Raw genomic sequence first — 21,102 nt, forward strand, 5'->3', positions numbered from 1 at the left:
GCTTCCATACTTTCCTTTGTCGTGTTCATGCTGATCTTTCATTTTGTTTTTAAAACTGTTGTCAAACTTCTGTCTTCAATCTCTCACAGTTTGGGAACAAAAAGGGACTTGAAACTTTTGACACTGGGGTGAAAGTGTTAGGATTTAGACACTGTCTAACTGACAGGACCAGTTCAGGTCACATGTGGGTATAAATACAACGTCTGCACTCCCCTCAGCCAAACAGGTTTTATATGCTGTTTCCCCTAAAATAAGACCTAGCCAGACAATCAGCTCTAACACATCTTTTGGAGCAAAAATTAATATATGACCCAGTATTATATTATATTATATTATATTATATTATATTATATCATATCATATCATATCATATCGTATCATATCATATTATACTACAGACCCAGTCTTATATTAAAATAAGACTGGGTCTTATATTAATTTGTCCTCCAAAAGAAGCATTAGAGCTGATTGTCTCGCTAGGTCTTATATTCGGGGAAACACGGTAGTTTTAAAGGCCATGATCCTTCTGATGTTTGTCCGGGATGCCAGCTCTTATAAGAGCATTGAATGAGCCATGATCACTTTCTAACGAAAGTCCTGTTCTCCCACATCCTGAGCTTGGACAGTAGGCCACGTCCCGTTCGCCCCGGTGTTTTGTGATATTGTCAGGGGAATCAGTGTACTCTGGGTTACCAAAGCCGGGGCAGAAGTCAGTGAGATATTTATGAAGATTCCAAAATTGGGGGTGTGGGTTCACCTTTGAAGGTAACAGGAGATAGAAGCAAAATTTCTGAACAACTGAGAGTCAAACCATGTGGAGTTGCCGCTGAACAGATGAGCACAGCCACAGTGACAGTGAATTCAACGCTGTCTAAACAGCAAAGTAAACCTTCTCAGAGAATGTATCACCTTTCCTTGATCTCTACTTTAACTTTGGCTCATGTCCTTTGGTTTTAATCCATCAATGCTTAGATACAACCCACCAATGAGTTGGGGGGGAAAAAAAAGCCAAGGGAAACTACAACACCAAAAAGGGAGCCTCCCAGTGCTGGGAAGCCCAGCTCCGTGTTTCCCAGGAGGGAACTGAGCGCTCAATCTTCCAACCGCAGGAGTCCAGACCTGATTCTCCCTGAGTCTCCCACGGTGGGCGCGGGGCCTGGATCAGGACCACAGCCAGCAGCGGGTGGCCAGGTTCTCAGTGCCTGGGACTGTCTGGGTGACCTCCACCTTCTGCAGCCATATATATAATACCTAATGCTATATATATATATATATATATATATATATATATATATATATATATGTATGTATATGTATATATGTGTATATATATATATATATAATGTGTTTCTTATTTTCTTATTTATAATATATTCTTTTCGTTTTTTTAAAGCTTTTCAATTTATTTATTTATTTATTTATTTATTTATTTATTTTTAATTTTTTTATTGGGGAACAGTGTGTTCCTCCAGGGCCCATCAGCTCCAAGTCGTTGTCCTTCAATCTAGTTGTGGAGGGCACAGCCCAGTGGCCCAGGTGGGAATCGAACTGGCAACCCTGTTGTTCAGAGCTCACCCTCTAACCAACTGAGCCAGCCGGTGGCCCTGCACCCCCAGTTCTAACAGCGAAACCAAGGGGATTCCACTAGACAAACCTTCTTCAAATTAGGACACTCTTCGTAGAAAAAAATTGAAGTTTTTAGAATAAATGAATGAAAGGAATACACTTGTTCAAGCATTTTCTCTGAAGCAGCCTGTGAGGAAAAGCAACAATGAAAACATCTGAGTCCTCCCAATGCCCCAGTGCGAGCTGCTCGGGTCCACTGCCCTTCATTTACATGTGCCTCGTACTTGAAATACTTCTTTAGTGTTTTTCTTACTTAACCCCCCAAAAAGGTTCCTCTTTTATAATTTGTTATACATAGCACATTGTATTTTGTCAACATTCTATCCACTATACACCCAACTCGATATCAGTATCTAGTAGAATGACTGAAGACTTTAATTCCAGCGAATAATGAGGACACAAATGTATGGCTTGCGAATTTGCGGTGAGACATAAGAGAGAAATAAAGTCACATATGTCAAAAAATCATCTGGGCAGCGTCTTTGTTCTCAAGCCCAAAGGAACAGAGGCCTGATTGCTGGTGAGAAGCTTGGAAGCCAGGGTGCCAGAGAGCTCCCTGTGACAACTGGCAGAGATTCATGCTTTTGAGACTTGTAATTAGTCTCATATTTATCTGACACCTTAAAGACTAGACTGCGAGCTTTCACATTTCTTTCATTTGCTAAAGCAGATTGTATAATACCCAATTTATGGATGAGAAATTAATGGAACAAAACATAACCTGGCTTGCATTCTTTCTTGAAGTTTGTTAATGGTACTCAGGATGAAAATTATAAGTTTTTTGAAAGTACTGTTTTGTTGTGATTTTCTCTAGACCAGTGTGTTTCAAATAATTTGGCTGGGACTTATAATAAAAAGTACACTTCATATGTAACCCAATAAAGATATACACTTAAAAAAAAACCTGAAAAAAAAGAAGAGTTTCATGAAACAAATTTTAGCCTTTCTTTCTATTTTATTTCTCTCTCTCTTTTTTCTTTTTGTTGCTATTCTAGTCACTTAGTTTACTCTTTTCCTTTAGAACCTAAAATGCTAGTTTCCCAACCCTCTAATGGGTCAAGATATGCAGATTTAAAAAAAAACACTGCATTAAATTTTAGGCACTCATATGCCCTTTTTGTAGTAATTTTGTTCTATTATGAAGTTTTAGAAAAATAAAGTAATGAGGATGACATTATCAGTTAAGTTTCCCAGAAGACCTTACCAGAGAATCACTGTCTTTTCTCTGATTATAGATTGTTACTACTGTTTGGACTAATGTTCCACCCCTCCCTCGCTCTGGCTACCTTTCCTTTTTATAACAATAATTATGTTATCTTATTTTTGTTTTGTAACATCTTTCTTGAAAATAATTAAGCATTTGTCCATTCTGTTTCTCCTCTAATATGTATTTGTTTTTGCTGTTAAAAGTTTTGTTTTGTTTAAAGTTGAAATGTTTATGTCTGTTGACATTTCTATGTACTTGAAATCACAGTATCTGACAGTAACTAAAAATGACAATATTATGTCCCTAGCTCTGAGCCCTTATGACTCCAGATACAGAAATACATCTCTAGAAAGCTGACCTTGCTAAGGAAAATAGTCATTATTTCAATAAGAACAATAATTCTTATTGCATGATTCAATCCAATTATACAAATATTTTTACAATAACTGTAAAACAGTTATTTTATAATTTAGAAAAAAAATTTTCAGTAGGATGAGGCTTCTGTCGCACAGTTTTGTTTCTTTTTGTTGTTGTTTTTGGAGGGGAGGGGTTACAGATGTATTTTTTGATGTGCTGACAGCTGTAAACGTGTGCTGTCTGAGAAGGTGGATACAAGCCTCTAGTGGCTACTGGGCATTTGCAATGCAGTGAGCATGACTGAAGGACTAAATTTCAAATTTTATTTAATTACAATTAACTTATGTTTAAATCTAAAAATAAATATCTAACTACTTCATGGAAATTTTTAAGCATGTTTAGAACAACTTGAGTATGTGAATCTAATTTTTATAAAATCTAAACACAGATCAAGTATTTCCAATGGGAATAATAGCATTTGAATTCAGATATGCTGGAAGTGTGGAATTCACCTTAGATTTCAAAGACTTAAAACAAAAATAGAATGTAAAATCTATGATTAATAAATCTTTAGTTGATTTCATGTTGAAATTATGTTACTTTTCATGTGTTGAATTAAATGAGGTATATAATTAATATTGTTACAGTTTCTTTTTACCTTTTTAATGTGGCTACAGGCAAACTTAAAATTACATGTATGGCTCACGTGATACATATCTATTGGATGGCACTTCTATAGACCTTTTCCCCCTTTCCCAGTAAGCACACATGCCTATAAGAATGACAAAAGACTATATATAAATTCAGGACTAATGGATAATTTAACTCCTAACCATAAGCTTCTGTCCAGTCGTCCAAAGTAAAAGGTCCATGTTTCATGATGTCTCCATTGTACAGAAGTGGACACTGGATCTCTGGGAAGCTCAGTGACTTGCTATAGGTCAGCAACTAAGTACCAAAGCTGGAATAAACCCAGGATTATTGCTTCCATTAATTAGCACTTAAGTATTTCAATCCCATCTTACCTACATGTACCCATTATTATCAATTTTTCAAGTGATTTTTCCATGAGAAACATATATATATATGTATATATGTGTATATATATATATATATATATATATATATATATATATATATATGTGTGTGTGATATACCAGATTCAATAAAACCTAAAAATGTTGTGAGGACTTTGAAAATGGTTATCTGTATATGAAATATACCATTAAAAAGGCCTCAATCAGTAAATTTAAAATACATAGAAGTGAAATGAGAACATATTTTACTTACCAAAAGATATCATGTTTCCTATCCATAATCATTAATTTGTTCTATATATAACAAGGCTAGTACTAATTGTGGCTACCCTATACCTGATACTGAATCTATGTTAGGCATTTTCCCTAATGTTTTAAATATATTATCTCATCTAATCCTCAAAACAATCACTCAGTAATAGTGCTATCTAATCACTCAATAATAATTTTGCTAGGACATTCAAATTTTCTGAACAACGCATAAATAAAAAACCTCCTGTCACTAAATGAAGTTGTCCAGATCACATAACAAAGGAGGGAAAAGCCAAACTTTAACCTAGGTCTGACTCTTAATCCTGGCTAAGTGTACTATGTGTTATGTCATTAAAATATCTCTAGACTTTCAGGTTGTTTTCTGTGTCCATGTCCTTCATCTAGTTTTCAAACCAGTAGGGAAAAAATATTGCAAAGGCAACACAATGGAACAAAGTTGTGCTTTGTTTTCTTTGTTTCTTTGTTTTTTTTTTTGTTTTTTTTCGTTTGTTTTTTCAAAAAATGGTGTGGGAACAAGTGGATATCCACATGAAAAATTTTTTTTAAATGAATCAGCACACCTTTCACAAAAAAATTAACTGAAAATGGATCACAGACCTAAATGGGAAGCAAAACTGTGACACTCCCAGAGGACAGGCACCTCCTCACCTCTCCTCTTGCCGGCAGAACCTCAGGGACCAGAGCATGAAGCAGGCACTATGTTCCAACACAAGCTGACAGCCCTAGATTACCACAACCCTCCTGGCTTCGACTACAAAGATGAAACAGAATTTAGAAACATTATTGTTTGGCTTGAAGACCGGAAAATCAGATGCTACAAAATTGAAGACAGAAGTAATTTAAGAAACATCCACAGCAGTGACTGGCCCAAGTTTTTTGAAAATTATCTCAGAAATATTTGTTGTGCTTTCAAGATTCAAGATCGACAAGAAGCAATTGACTGGCTTCTTGGTTTAGCTGTTAGACTTGAATGTAGAGAAAATGATGAAAAATACAAGGACTTGGTACCTGATAATACAAAAACTGCTGACAATGCAGCTAAAACTGCAGAACCATTGATCAGTTTGGATGCAAATAATCCTGATTTTAAGGCCATTGTAATGGCTTTGGCTGACCTTCTTCAGATTCAGTGCCATGATGATTACCTGGTAATGCTTAAGGCAATTCGCATTTTGGTCCAGGAGCACCTGACACAGAATGCAGTTGTTAAAGCAAGTCAAACAAAAGAGGGCTTTCCTTTTGCTTTACATAAGCGTATTCTTGGTTTTGACACAGGAGATGCAGTTCTTAATGAAGCTGCTCAATTTCTGTGATTACTGCATATGGAAGAGCTCAGAGAGCTACAGACAAAAATTAATGAAGCCATAGTAGCTGTTCAGGCAATTATTGCTGATCCAAAGACAGACCACAGACTGGGGAAAGTTGGAAGATGAACATTTTAGGATTTCAGCCTACCTACTTAGTACAATTGGGAACCATGCACGCTTTGGCATGTATTTGGAAATCAAACATCATATTTTTGAGGGAAGAATCCCAGAAAATTGATTATGTTCTAGAGATTTATCATCATTGCTTTTTCTTTAATAAAGTTCGGGAAAGTGAAAAAAAAAAAAAGGAAAACTCCCAGAGGATAACATAGAAAAAATTTTAGGTGACTCGAGTTTGGTGATAACTTTTTAGATACAACACCAAACACATGATCCATGAAAGAAATAATTGAAAAGCTGGACTTCCTTAAAATTAAAAACTTCTGCTTTGCAAAAGACTGTCAAGAGTATGAGAAGATAAACCACACAATAGGAGAATATATAGGGGGTGGGGTGGGGCAAAAAATGTATACAAGTGGACACTTTGGTCAAGCAGTAGTTTGCCATACTCAGAAGTATCTGGACATTGATGGTAACCACTTTGAGCACCTCTTGTAATTGCAGAAGTCAAACGTGACTTGTATTCATCTTTTGTTATCGGTATATATTGAGTATTGCAATTTTAATACAGTTTTCCTTTCTTAAAATGTGTATACATTTTTTTGGCATCCTTTGTATTTACAAATGACCTGTGATAAAGGACTGTTATCTAAAATATACAAAGAACTTTCAAAGCTCAACAATAAGAGAGTGAATAACCAAATTTAAAATGAGCCTAATTTTTAACAAAGTTGTTTGGCTTTTTTTTGCTGTTGAGTTATATGAGTTCTTTACATATTTTGGATATAAAGCCTTTATTGGAAGTACCATTTGCTCTTCTAAAGAAAATGAAAACACTAATTTGAAAAAATATATGTACCCCTATATTCATTGCAGCATTATTTACAATAGCCAAGATGTGGAAACAATTTTAGTGTTAACCAACAGCTGAATGGATAAAGAATATATATATATATATATATATATATATATATATATATATATACACACACATACATATATATATATATATATATATATATATATATATACTATATATAAGTATATATACATATATACTTCTCAGCCATAAAAAGATGAAATATTGCCATTTACAATAACATGGATGGATCTTGATAGTATTATGCTAAGTAAAATAAGTCAGATGGAAAGGACAAAAAGTGTGATCTCATTCATATGTGGAATATAAAATAAAAAAGTAACAAACTATAAAACAAAAGAAAAACAAACTTATAGACACAGACAACAGAATGGTGGTTATCAGAGGGGAAGGGGTGGGGGAAGGGTAAAATGGGTAAATGGAGTTAAATATATTTATCAGAAGAAAACTAGACTTTTGATGGTGAGCACACAATATAGTGATATTGAATAATAATAGTACACCTGAAATTTATATAATGTTATTAACCATTGCTACTTCAATTAAAAAATAATCAATTTTAAAAATGAGCCTAAGTAGAGATCCAAGATGGTTGAGTACATAGACACTATGCATGCTTTCTTTCATGAACACATTAAAATTACAATTAAATTATAGAACAATCAACCTGAAGAACCATCTGAAGTCAAGCTGAGCAGAAGTTTTATAACTAAGGACATAAGAAGAAGCCATGTCAAACTAATAGGAAAGGCAGAGACACAAAACGGGCCAGCCCCACACCTGTATGGGGCAGTTGAGAATCAGGAGGGATATCTTAGCCATGGAGGTTACCCTGGAGGAGCAAGGGACCCCACCCCACAGCAGGCTCCCCAACCCAAAGTACTGGTTCTGGAAAGAGAAGTCCTACAAGATCTGTCTGTGAAAAACAGTGGAGATTCTGATCACCTGGGTGGGAAAGGAGGTTGAGGGAAGCTCAGACATCTTCTCAAAGAAACTGTACATAGACCCACTCACTCACAAGCCATTATCCTGGGCTCCAGTGAAAGGATGGTGACTCAGGGGGCATCAGAGGCAGACAGTGGGCAGACTGAGATGTGGCTTTGGAGCGAGGGCTAGAAGACTGCCACCATTTTCCTTGTGTGAGGTCTCTCTCCCCTGCAGCAGGCAGGCAGGCACCATCATTCCTGTGTTGAGCCCACCCCCACAGGCCAAATCTGAATCTGATTGGTTTGGTGAGCTCTGCTGCTCTGCCCTACTGGCTCCCTGCTCTGCCAACTCCCTCAATGCCAGATGCACTTTCTCAGCCAGCAGCCAGCCACACTTGCATTGCACTTTTTTCTTGAAAAACTACCTGGGTCCACAAGCTCCAGGCAAGCAGTGACTGGCTTCAATGTGCTATGAGACTTTTGTTGAGTAGCTCCAGGCTCAGCACTGGGACCAGGTTATTCACATTAACCTGGTGATGACAACACTTACCACTCTAGTGATTCCCTGAGACCTTGCCTCACCCAACTTGCGTAACAAACAATGCTGTATCAGTGGCTGGACCTTAAGGAAGCTGGCAGGGTGCAGCAGGCCTAAGGGTATCCTGGCTTTTTGCAGAGCTACTCCAGGCCTGGTACTGGTGGCAGCCATCCTTGGTTCACAGTGTGGCCTCTCCCACATTCCTCCAACTTTAGAATAGACAGCAAACAACTGTGGATCACTTTGTAGCTCCTACCAGGTAGTATTTGGCTAGTTACAGGCAGTGAGTGAACTGGACCTGCACTGGAGCCCCTCCCAAAAGGCCTCAGAACCAATAAACATGGAGGTTGGCTTCAGACCACAGCAGAGCCCCACCCAATTAGCTCCACAACTGGCACACCAAAAGGTTAGTCTCAACAGGCACCAGAGCACACTGGGGTTAATTCCACTTGGTTAATTCCAATTAGCCTAAGGGTCAAACTCAACCACTGACATGCCAATAGCAATCAAGGTTCAACTATAACAGGAGGGCATATACAGCCCACGCAAGGGACACTACTGGAGCACATGGAGCAAGTAACCAGGGAGATTGTGCCAGGGCCCCACAGGGCATCTACTACATAAGGCCACCTGGCCAAGACTGGGAGATGTAGAAGATCTACCTAATACATAGAAACAAACACAGAGAGGCAGACAAATTGAGGAAAGAAAGAAATACATCCCAAATGAAAGAATGGGAGAAAGCTCCAGAAAAAATAACTAACATAATGGAGACAAGAAACCTACCAGAGACAGAGCTCAAAACAATGGTTATAAGGATGCTCAAAGAATTTAGTGAGTCACTGCAATGGAGAGATAGCAAGCATAAGAAAGGACATAAAAACCATAAAAAGGAACCAATCAGAAGTGAAGACTATAATAGCTGAAATGAAGAATGCACTAGAAGGAATTGCCAGCATATTAGATGAAGCAGTGGATTGAATCAGTAATTTGGAGTTCAATGTAGCAGAAAACACCCAATTGGAACAGCAAAAAGAAAAAATAAATTTAAAAAAATGAGGATAGTTTAAGGGACCTCTGAGACAACATCAAGCATAGCAACATTTGCACTATAGGGGTACCAGACAGAGATGTGATTGAGAACCTATTTGAAGAAATAATGACTGAAAACTTCCCTAACTTGGCGACGGAAATAGATGTACAATTCCAAGAATCGCAGAGCGTACCAAACAGCATGAACCCAAGCAAACCCAAACTAAGACACACTATAATTAAAATGGCAAAGGTTAAAGACAGAGAAAATCTAAAACCCCAAGAAAAATGCAACTAATAACTTATATGGGAACTCCCATAAGATTGCCAGCTGATTTCTCAACAGAAACTTTTCAGGTCAGAAGGGATTGGCAGGAAATATTCAAAGTGATGAAAAGCCAGGATCAACAACCAAGACTACTTTACCCAGCAAGGCTATCATTTAAAATTAAAGGAGAAATAAATAGCTTCTCAGACAAGAAAAAGCTAATGGAGTTCATCACCACCAAACCAATATTACAAAGAATGTTAGAAGGACTTGTTTAAGATGAAAAAAAAAATGAAAACATGTATAACAATATGGCAATAACTACATTATCTATCAACAATTACTATCAATGTAAATGGATTAAATGCTCTGATTAAAAATATAGGGTGGTTGAAAGGATAAGAAAACAAAACCCTTACATATGTAGCCTACAAGAGACTTACTTCAGATTGAAAGACACAACTGAAAGTAGAGATGGAAAAAGTTATTTTATGAAAATGGAAATGGGAAAATAAAATGGAGCAGCAATACTTTATACCAGACAAAATAGACTTTAAAACAAAGGCTATAACACGAGACAAAGAAGGACCTAGTAATCCCATTTCTGGGTATTTATCCTAAGAAACCCAAAACACTACTTCCAGGGGACATGTGCATCCATATGTTCATTGCAGCTTTGTTTACAATGGCCACGGTGTGGATGCAGCCTTGGTGTACATCGATGGATAATGGATAAAAAGGGGTGGTACATATATACAATGGAATATTGCTCAGCCATGGATGGAAATAATTTCTTGCCATCTGCATCAGCATAGGTGCACCTGGAAGGTATTTTGCTGAGTGGAATATGTCAGACAGAGAAAGACAGATGCAATGTGATTTCACTTATATGTGGAATCTAAAGAACAAAATAAATAAACAAAACAAACTGATAGATACAGAAAATATTTTTATGGGTGCTAGATAAGAGGGCATTCAAAAAAGGAGAAGGGATAAAGAAGTATAAATTGGTTGTTACACAGTAGTCATGGGGATATAGGTATAGCATAAGGAATACAGTCAATAATATTGTAATAACTATGTATGGTGTCAGAGGGGCAATAGATTTGTTGGGGTGATAGATAGGAGGGAGTTGGGGGACAGGGTGAAAAACTTGAAGGGAATAAAAAGTACAAACTGATAGTTACCAAATATCATGAGGATGTAAATTAAAGCATAGGGAATATAGCCAATGATGTGGCAGTAACTATATGTAGTGCCGGTGGGTACTAGACTAGTCAGAGGGATCACTTCTTAAGTTATATAAATGTATAACCACTATGCTGTACTCCTGAAATTAATATAAAATAATATTTATCCACTCTAATTGAAAAATTTAAAAAGTGGGGGGAGGTGAATGGCAATAAAAGGTCGAAATTTCTAGGTATAAAACAAATAAGTCAATGGCATCCTAAAAATGATGGCATGAGGTGAGCCTCTTGAACTCTCCCCTGGAATGTACAACAAATTGAACAACTATAACTCCACAAAGGACTCCCTGTGCAGCAGACAGGCAAGATTAAGAGGCAAACGACTGAAATCACCTAAAGGTGGGCAAATTGCAAGATGGGGAGGAGTGGAGAAGTGCGGAGACAGGAAACAGACCAAGTTCAGTGCTCCAAGGTCGCTGAATTCTGGAACTACCACAGCTGCAGGAGAGGGAAGAACTCTGACTTCTAGGGCTCTGCTTATGGCCCACAGGACTGAGGGACAGCATATAACATGGCTGAACCCAATGTTCACTGCAGAGACTTTGAAGCAAAGACTGAGGGAAGAAGGCTGAAAATGGTGGTTTAAGCCCTTACTGCAGAGCAAAGCATGGAAGCCTTAGGCACTGAGGCTGCCTGTCCTCTCCCCACCCTCCCAGAGCTTGCCCTGCCCCCACCTGCCAAGTGCTAGAAGCAGAAAAGTAGCAGTGTCAGATCAAAAAAACAGAATATTTGCAGTTTAGAGAACTGTGGTCTTGCAGCCCAACTAGTTCCAGCAAAGGGGAAGGAGCCCTGGAATCATAGCTGGCTGTGGTGGTGGTCGCCGCCATTGTTCAGGGTCACCTCTCACAACCCACCCAATCCCTGTCCTCACCAATCTGGATGGATCCCTGCAGGAGTAAACAGAGCTGCTAAAACACATGGGCTCTGAATCTGGTGCAGGAAGAGCTTTGGAACTTCAGAAGCTCTCCACATCCCCCCCACAGAGGTGAACTGTTCACAGAGGAGAAGCCCGCATTCCAGGGAATCCCCCCAATGTACAAGAAGCTGGAATAGTACTGAGAAAATATAAAAATACAGTGTGAGAAAGAATAAAAAGCTACCATCAAAGAGAAAATAAAACATTCTACCAACACCTATACAAAAACAAAAGAAAGACAACTTTCTGCCTGCCTGTTGCAGAACCCACTCCTGTAGATGTGTAGGAAGAGAAATAATAAATCATTAATAGCCATGAATAACCAAGGAAACAAGACAGCTCAGAAGGGAAATGAAAAGTCTCCAAAAAATGAAATTAAAGACATGGAAATATATGACATAAATGACAGAGATTTCAAGATTGCAGTTCTGAAAAAACTAAATGAGATGCAAGAAAACACAGACAGGCACTTTAATGAACTCAGAAACACAATCAAAGAACAACATGAGCATTTCACCGAAGAGATTGAAATTTTAAAAAGGAACCAAATAGAATTTCTGGAGATTAAGAACTCAATAGAAGAAATTAAGAATGAAATAGCCAGCTTAGGTAGTAGAGTTGACCAGATGGAGGAAAGAATCAGTGACATCAAAGATAGAAACCTGGAAATGACACGGATGGAAGAAGAAAGAGACTTGAGAGTTAAAATAAATGAAAGAACTCTACAAGAACTTTCTGACTCCATCAGAAAGAGCAATATAAGAATAATGGGCATACCAGAAGGAGAAGAAAGAGGAAGGAATCGGTGCGTATATTTAAACAAAGAGTCAACAAGAACTTTACAAACTTTTGGACAGAACTGGATCCTCGATTCCAAGAAGCAAATAGTACACCTAATTACCTCAACCCCAACAGGCCTTCTTCAAGGCACGCTCTTTGAAGCTGTCTAAAATCAACAACAAAGAAAGAATCCTCAAGGCAGCCAAGGAAAGGAGGCTGGTAACATACAAAGTAAAGCTTATTAGATTATCATCCGATTTTTCAGCAGAAACTCGACAAGCCAAGAGGGAGTGGAATCAAATATTTAAGCTCATAATCTAAAGAGATAAATTATGACCCAAGAATAATATATCCAGCAAAGATATCCTTTAGATATGAAGGAGGAATAAAGACATTTCCAAACATACAGAAGCTGAGGGAATTTTCTAATACGTGACCTACACTAAAAGAAATACTAAAGAAGGCTGTTTGACCACCATCAATAGGGACAATTTGTGGCAACCAAAACATAAAAAGGGGGAGAGTAAAGGCCTGAACTGGAATATGGGAATGGAGAAAGTAAGCATGCTGAAGAAAATGGAATACTCTAAATATCAAACTTTCTTTTACATAAACTTAAGGGTAACCACTCAAAATAAATCCAGAATTGAAATATATACTGAAATAAAAGAAGAAACAGAGGGAAACATCATAGAATACCACCACACAGAAATGATAGATAGCAACAAACAGGCAAAGAAACAATGGAGACACAACCTTACCAGAAAACTAAAGATAGAATGACAGGAAATCCTCACATATCAATAATCACCCTAAATGTAAATGGACTGAACTCACCAATAAAAAGGCACAGAGTAGCAGATTGCATCAAAAAACTAAACCCAACCATATGCTGTCTCCAAGAGATATATTTCAGCTACAAGAACAAATATAGACTCAAAGTGAAAGGGTGAAAATTGACACTCCAAGCAAATGGCATCCAGAGAAAAGCAGGGGTATTCGTATTGATAACAAATTAAACAGATGTAAGTATAAAAAGCTAACGGGAGACAAAGATGGATATTTCATAATGGTAAAGAGGACTACACAACAAGAAGACAAAGAAGACATAACAGTCATCAATATTTATGCCCCCAATCACATTGCACCAAAATACACCAAGCAACTACTAACAGAATTAAAGGGAGAAATAGACCAAACACAATTATACTAGGGGACTTAAATACATCATTGACATCTACGATAAATCATTCAAACGAAAATAAATAAAGAAATAGAAGCCCTATATGACACATTAGATGAAATGGACATAACTGAGAATTATAGAGCACTTCATCCTAGAACATCAGAGTATACATTTTTTTCTAGTGTACACGGAACATTCTAAAGGATAGACCATATATAGGGACAAAAAATCAGTCTCGGCAAATTTAAGATTGAAATCATACCAGGCATACTCTCTGATCAAAAGGCTTTGAAATTGGATATCAACTACAAAAAAAAAAAAAAGCAGGAAGAACCACAAATATGTGGAGATTAAACAACATACTTTGAAAGAATGACCGGGTCAAAGAGGAAATAAGAGGAGAGATCAATGATACATAGAAACAAATGAGAATGAAAAAAACATTCTACTAAAAGTTTTGGAGTGCAGTGAAAGCAGTTTTCAGAGAGAAATTTATATAATTACTGACCTATCTCAAGAAAAAAGAAAAACCCAAGATAAATAACCTCCCGTAACACCACAAAGAACAAGAAAAAAAAGAACACATGAAACCCAAGGTCAGCAGAAGGAAGGAAATAATAAAAAATCAGAGGAGAACTAAATGAAATGGAGAACAAAAAGACAATAGAAAAAATTAATGTGACAAATGCTGGTTCTTTGAAAAGACTAATAAATTGACAAACCCTTGGTTAGACTCACTAAGATAAAAAGATAAAATACACAAATAAACAAAATCATAAATGAAAGAGGGGAAGTTATCACGGATGCCCAAGAAACACAAAGGACCATCCAAGAATACTATGGAGGACTATATGCCACCAAATTCAACAACCTAGAAGAAATGGACAAGTTCTTAGAAACATATAGCCTTCCTAGGCTAAACCATGAAGAACTGGAAAATCTAATCAGACCAATCACCAGTAAAGAAATTGAATCAGTCATCCAAAACCTTCCCAAAAGCAAAAGTCCGGGACCAGATGGCTTCACTAGTGAATTCTTCCAAACCTTCAAAGAGGATCTAATACCTGTCCTACTCAAACTTTTCCAACAAACTGAAGAAGAGACAGTACTCCCTAACTCATTTTATGAAGCCAACATTACCCTGATACCAAAATCTGGTAAGGACAATACAAAAAAGAAAATTACACACCAATATCTATGATGAATACAGATGCAAAACTCCTAAACAAAATTCTAGCAAACCGAATGCAACAATGCATTAAAAAGATTATTCATCACAACCAAGTGGGGTTCATCCCCAGGGCACAAGAATGGTTCAACATCCTCAAATCCATCAATGTGATACATCACATAAACAAAATAAAGGACAAAAATCATATGACTATATCAATAGATGCAGAAAAAGCATTTGACAAAATAGAACATCCATTTATGATTAAAACACTTAATATAATAGATATAAAAGGAAAATACCTTAACATAATAAAGGCCATATGTGACAAATGCTCAGCTAATCTCATAATTAATGGTGAAAAACTGAATTCCTTTGCTCTACGTTCAGGAACACGACAGGGCTGTCTCCTATCACCTCTGCTTTTCAACATAGTGTTGGAAGTCCTTGCCAGAGCAATCAGGAAAGAGAAAGAAATAAAAGGCATCGAAATGGGTAATGAAGAAGTTAAATTATCATTCTCTGCAGATGACATGATGCTCTATATAGAAAACCCTAAAGACTGCACCAAAAAGCTATTAGAAACAATAAACGAATACAGTAAAGTTGCCTGCTACGAAATCAATGTACAAAAATCCACTGCATTCTTATATACTAACAATGAAATCTCAACTTCTGGTGGAAAAATGGCAGCGTGAGGTGAGCCTATATAAAGCTCCCCTGGAATTTACAATGTATCGAACAACAAAAACTCCACAAAGGACTCCCTACACAGCAGACAGGCAAGATGAAGAGGCCCACTACCGACTGAAATCACCTACAGGTGGGAGATTTGCGAGAGTGGGGGGAGGAGGAAAGGGAGAGGTGCGGAGACGGAGCCGCGCAGGCGCAGGACGCAGACCTAGCTCAGTGCTCCAAGCTCGCTGCTTCCCAGAACGACCTCAGCTGCGGGAGAGGGAAGAACTCGGACTGCTAGGGCTCCGCTTCCCACAGGGCTGAGGGGGCAGCATATAACACAGCTGAACCCAACACTAACTGCAGAGACCTCGGAGAAAAGACTGAGGGAAAAAGGCTGAAAACAGTGGTTTATGCCCTCACTGCTGAGCAGAGAAGAGAAGCCTTAGGCACTGAGATGAGCTCACCCCGCCCACACCTGCCCGGTGCTAAAAGCGGAACAGTAGCAGTCTCATATCAAAAGAATAGAATATTTGCTGTTCTGAGACCTGTGGACCGCAGACACAAATTCGCAGCCCAACTAGTTCCAGCAAAAGGGAGGGAGCTGTGGAAGCAGGACTGGCTGTGGCAGTGGTCGCCGCCATTGCTCTGGGCCGCCTCTCACAACTCACTGTGCCCTTGACCCCACCTATCTGGGCAGATCCCTGAAGGAGTAAACAGAACTGCTGAAACATACAGGCTCTGAATCTGGAGCTGGAAGAGCTTTGGAGCATCAAAAGCTCTCCACATACCCACCGGGACACTGTGCCCTGTGACCCAGACGAATTATTAACAGAGGAGAAGCCCGTCTCCCAGGGAATCCACCATTGTGTGAGAAGCTGGAATAGTGCAGAGAAAACATAGCACTGCCATGTGGGAGAAGAAAAATAAGCTGCAGTTGGAGAAAAAATAAAACATTCTACCAACAAGTACTGGAAAACAAAAGAAAGACCGCTTCGTATCAACCTGTTGCAGAAGCCACTCCTGTAGATGTCTAGGAAGACAAATAGTAAATCAGTAATTGTCATGAATAACCAAGGCAACAAGATAGCTCAGAAAGAAAGTGAAAAATCTCCAGAAAAGGCACTTAAAGGTACAGAAATATATGACTTAAATGACAGAGAATTCCAGATTGCAGTTCTAAAAAAACTCAACAAGATGCAAGAAAACACATATAGGCAGTTAAATGAACTCAGAAACTCAATCAAAGAACAGCATGAGCATTTTACGAATGAGATTGAAATTTTAAAAAAGAACCAAATAGAATTTCTGGAGATTAAGAACTCAATAGAAGAAATTAAGAACGAAATAACGAGCTTAGGTAGTAGAGTTGACCAGACGGAGGAAAGAATCAGTGACGTCGAAGATAGAAACCTGGAAGTTACACAGATGGAAGAAGAAAGAGACTTGAGACTTAAAAGAAATGAAAGAATTCTACAAGAACTTTCTGACTCCATCAGAAAGAGCAATATAAGAATAATGGGCATACCAGAAGGAGAAGAAAGAGAGAAGGGAACAGAGAATATATTCAAACAAATTATCACTGAGAACTTCCCAAACTTGTGGACAGAACTGGACCCTCGAATCCAAGAAGCAAATAGAACACTTAATTACCTCAATCCCAACAGGCCTTCTCCAAGGCACATTGTTCTGAAGCTGTCTAAAATCAACGATAAAGAAAGAATCTTCAAGGCAGCCAGGGAAAAGAAGACGGTAACTTACAAAGGAAAGCCCATTAGATTATCACCAGATTTTACAGCAGAAACTATACAAGCCAGGAGGGAGTGGAACCAAATATTCAAACTATTGAAAGAGAGAAATCATGAGCCAAAAATAATATATCCAGCAAGATATCCTTTAGATATGAAGGAGGAATAAAGACCTTTCCAGACATACAGAAGCTGAGGGAATATTCTAATACATGACCTGCACTACAAGAAATACTAAAGGAGGCTATTCGACCACCATCAACAGGGACAACTTGTGGCAACCAAAACCTAAAAAGGGGGAGAGTTAAGGCGTGAACCAGAATACGGGAATTGAGAAAATAAGCATGCTGAAGAAAATGGAATACTCTAAATATCAAACTTTCTTTACATAAACTTAAGGGTAACCACTAAAAAAAAAAATCCAGAACTGAAATATATACTGTAATAAAAGAAGAAACAGAGGGAAACATCATAGAATACCACCACACAGAAATAAAAGACAACAACAAAAAGGCAAAGAAACAATGGAGACACAGCCTTACCAGAAAACTAAAGATAGAATGACAGAAAATCCTCACATATCAATAATCACCCTAAATGTAAATGGACTGAACTCACCAATAAAAAGGCACAGAGTAGCAGATTGGATCAAAAAGCTAAACCCAACCATATGCTGCCTCCAAGAGACACATCTCAGCTTCAAGGACAAGCATAGACTCAAAGTGAAAGGGTGGAAATTGACATTCCAAGTAAATGGTACCCAGAGAAAATCAGGTGTAGCCATAATGATATCAGATGAAACAGACTTCAAGGTGAAAAATATAACAAAAGACAAAGATGGACATTTCATAATGGTGAAGGGGACTGTACAACAAGAAGACATAACAGTCATCAATATTTATGCCCCCATTCAGGGAGCACCGAACTACACCAAGCAACTACTAACAGAACTAAAGGGAGAAATTGACCAAAACACAATTATACTAGGGGACTTAAATACATCATTAACAGTTATGGATAGATCATCCAAACAGAAAATAAATAACGAAATACCAGGCCTAAATGACACCTTAGGTGAAATGGACATTATTGACATTTATAGAGCACTTCATCCTAAAACATCAGACTATACATTCTTTTCTAGTGTACACGGAACATTCTCAACGATAGATCATATTTTGGGACATAAAATCAGTCTCAGCAAATTTAAGAAGATTGAAATCACACCAAGCATATTCTCTGATCACAAGGCTTTGAAATTGGATGTCAACTGCAAAAAGAAAGCAGGAAAAAACACAAACACATGGAGATTAAACAACATAGTTTTAAAGAACGACTGGGTCAAAGAAGAAGTTAGAGGAGAGATCAAAAGATACATAGAAACAAATGACAATGAAAATACATCCTACCAAAATTTTTGGGATGCAGTGAAAGCAGTTTTAAGAGGGAAATTTATCTCATTACAGGCCTATCTCAAGAAACAAGAAAACACCCAAATAAATAACCTCATGTTACACCTTAAAGAACTAGAAAAGAAGAACAAGTAAAACCCAAGGTTAGCAGAAGAAAGGAAATAACAAAAATTAGAGGAGAACTAAATGAAATAGAGAACAAAAAGACAATAGAAAAAATTAATGTGACAAAGAACTGGTTCTTTGAAAAGATAATGAAAATTGACAAACCCTTGGCTAGACTCACTATGATAAAAAGAGAGAAGACACTAATTAACAAAATCAGAAATGAAAAAAGGGAAGTTATTACAGACACCACAGAAATACAAAGGATCATCCAAGAATACTATGAAGGACTATATGCCACCAAATTCAACAACCTAGAAGAAATGGACAAGTTAGAAACATATAGCCTTCCAAGGCTGGGCCATGAAGAGCTGGAAGGTCTGAACAGACCGATCACCAGTAACGAAATTGAATCTGTCACCCAAAACCTTCCCAAAAGCAAAAATCCGGGACCAGATGGCTTCACTAGTGAATTCTACCAAACCTTCAAAGAGGATCTAATACCAATCCTGCTCAAACTCTTCCAAAAAATTGAAGAAGAGACAGTACTCCCTAACTCAGTTTATGAGGCAAACATTACCATGATACCAAAACCTGGTAAGCACAGCACAAAAAAAGAAAACTACAGGGCAATATCTCTGATGAATACAGATGCAAAAATCCTAAATGAAATTCTAGCAAATCAAATACAACATTTGTCACCATGTACCAAAGTTTATTCAAAATGAATCAAAGACTTAAGTATAAGACCTGACACAATAAACTGCATAGAAGAAAACATAGGTACTAAACTTATGGACCTTGGGTTCAAAGAACATTTTATGAATTTGACTCCAAAGGCAATGGAAGTAAAAGCTAAAATAAACGATGGGACTATATGAAACTTAAAAGCTTCTGCACAGCAAAAGAAACCATCGACAAAATAAAGAGGCCACCAACTGAATGGGAGAAGATTTTTGCAAACAGTGCCTCCGATAAGGGGCTAATATCCAGAATATACAAGGAACTCATGCAACTCAACAACAAAAAAACAAACAACCCAATTGAAAAATGGGCAGAGGACTTGAAGAGACATTTCTCCAAAGAGGACATACAAATGGCAAATAGACATATGAAAAAATGCTCAACATCACTAATCATCAGAGAAATGCAAATCGAAACCAGAATGAGATATCACCTCACCCCAGTCAGAATGGCTATCATCAACAAGACAAATAGTAACAAATGTTGGAGAGGCTGTGGAGAAAAGGAACCCTCATACACTGTTGGTGGGAATGCAGACTGGTGTAGCCTTTATGGAAGAGAGTGTGGAGGTTCCTCAAAAAATTACGAATAGAATTGCCATATGACCCAACAATCCCTCTCCTGGGTATTTACCAAAAAAATCTGAAAACATTTAGAGATAAAGACACGTGTGCTCCAATGTTCATTGCAGCTTTGTTTATGGTGGCCAAGACATGGAAACAACCAAAATGTCCTTCGATAGATGAATGGATAAAGAAGTTGTGGTATATATACACAATGGAATACTATTCTGCGGTAAGAAAAGATGATTATGGAAAATTTGTGACAACATGGATGGATCTTGAGAGAGTAATGCTGAGCGAAATAAGTCAGACAGAAAAAGCAGAGAACCATGTGATTTCACTGATATGTGGTATATAAACCCAAAACAACAAAAGAACAAGACAAACAAATGAGGAACAAAAACTCATAGACACAGACAATAGTTTAGTGGTTGCCAGAGGGTAAGGGGGGTGGGGGGTGGGAGATGAGGGTAAGGGGGATAAAATAAATGGTGATAGAAGGAGAACTGACTCTGGGTGGTGAACACACAGTGGGATATATAGACGATGTAATACAGAATTGTACACCTGAAATCTATGTAATTTTACTAACAATTGTCACCCCAATAAATTAAAAAACAACAACAACAACAAAACGCTATCAACCAAATGAATGTAATGGACATTTATAGAACACTGTGAAACTCCAAGTTTGTTTAGCCATTACTTTGGGTTGTATTTGCTCTTACACGCATTATAACCTAGCCATTTTTATACATCTTCTGAAATAAACGTACATGTACACATAGAATTTCCAATAAAGGATTGCCAAGATAAAAAAAAAAATAGCAATGAAATCTCAGAAAAATAAATAAAAAAACCAATTCCTTTTCAATTGCAACAAAAAGAATAAAACACCTAGGAATAAACTTAACCAAGGTTTGAAATACCTATATGCTGAAAACTATAAGACATTTTTAAAAGAATTTGAAGAAGACACAA

The 21,102-nt window shown here is 37.5% G+C and overlaps 1 pseudogene; it reads left to right on the top strand.

Moving 5' to 3' along the window:
• Nucleotides 1-5,198: 5,198 nt before the first annotated feature.
• Nucleotides 5,199-5,933, top strand: LOC109439030 (RNA transcription, translation and transport factor protein; annotated as a pseudogene).
• Nucleotides 5,934-21,102: the final 15,169 nt, after the last annotated feature.

The sequence above is a fragment of the Rhinolophus sinicus genome, linkage group LG04, assembly GCF_036562045.2.
Source record: "Rhinolophus sinicus isolate RSC01 linkage group LG04, ASM3656204v1, whole genome shotgun sequence".
Taxonomy (NCBI): Eukaryota; Metazoa; Chordata; class Mammalia; order Chiroptera; family Rhinolophidae; genus Rhinolophus; species Rhinolophus sinicus.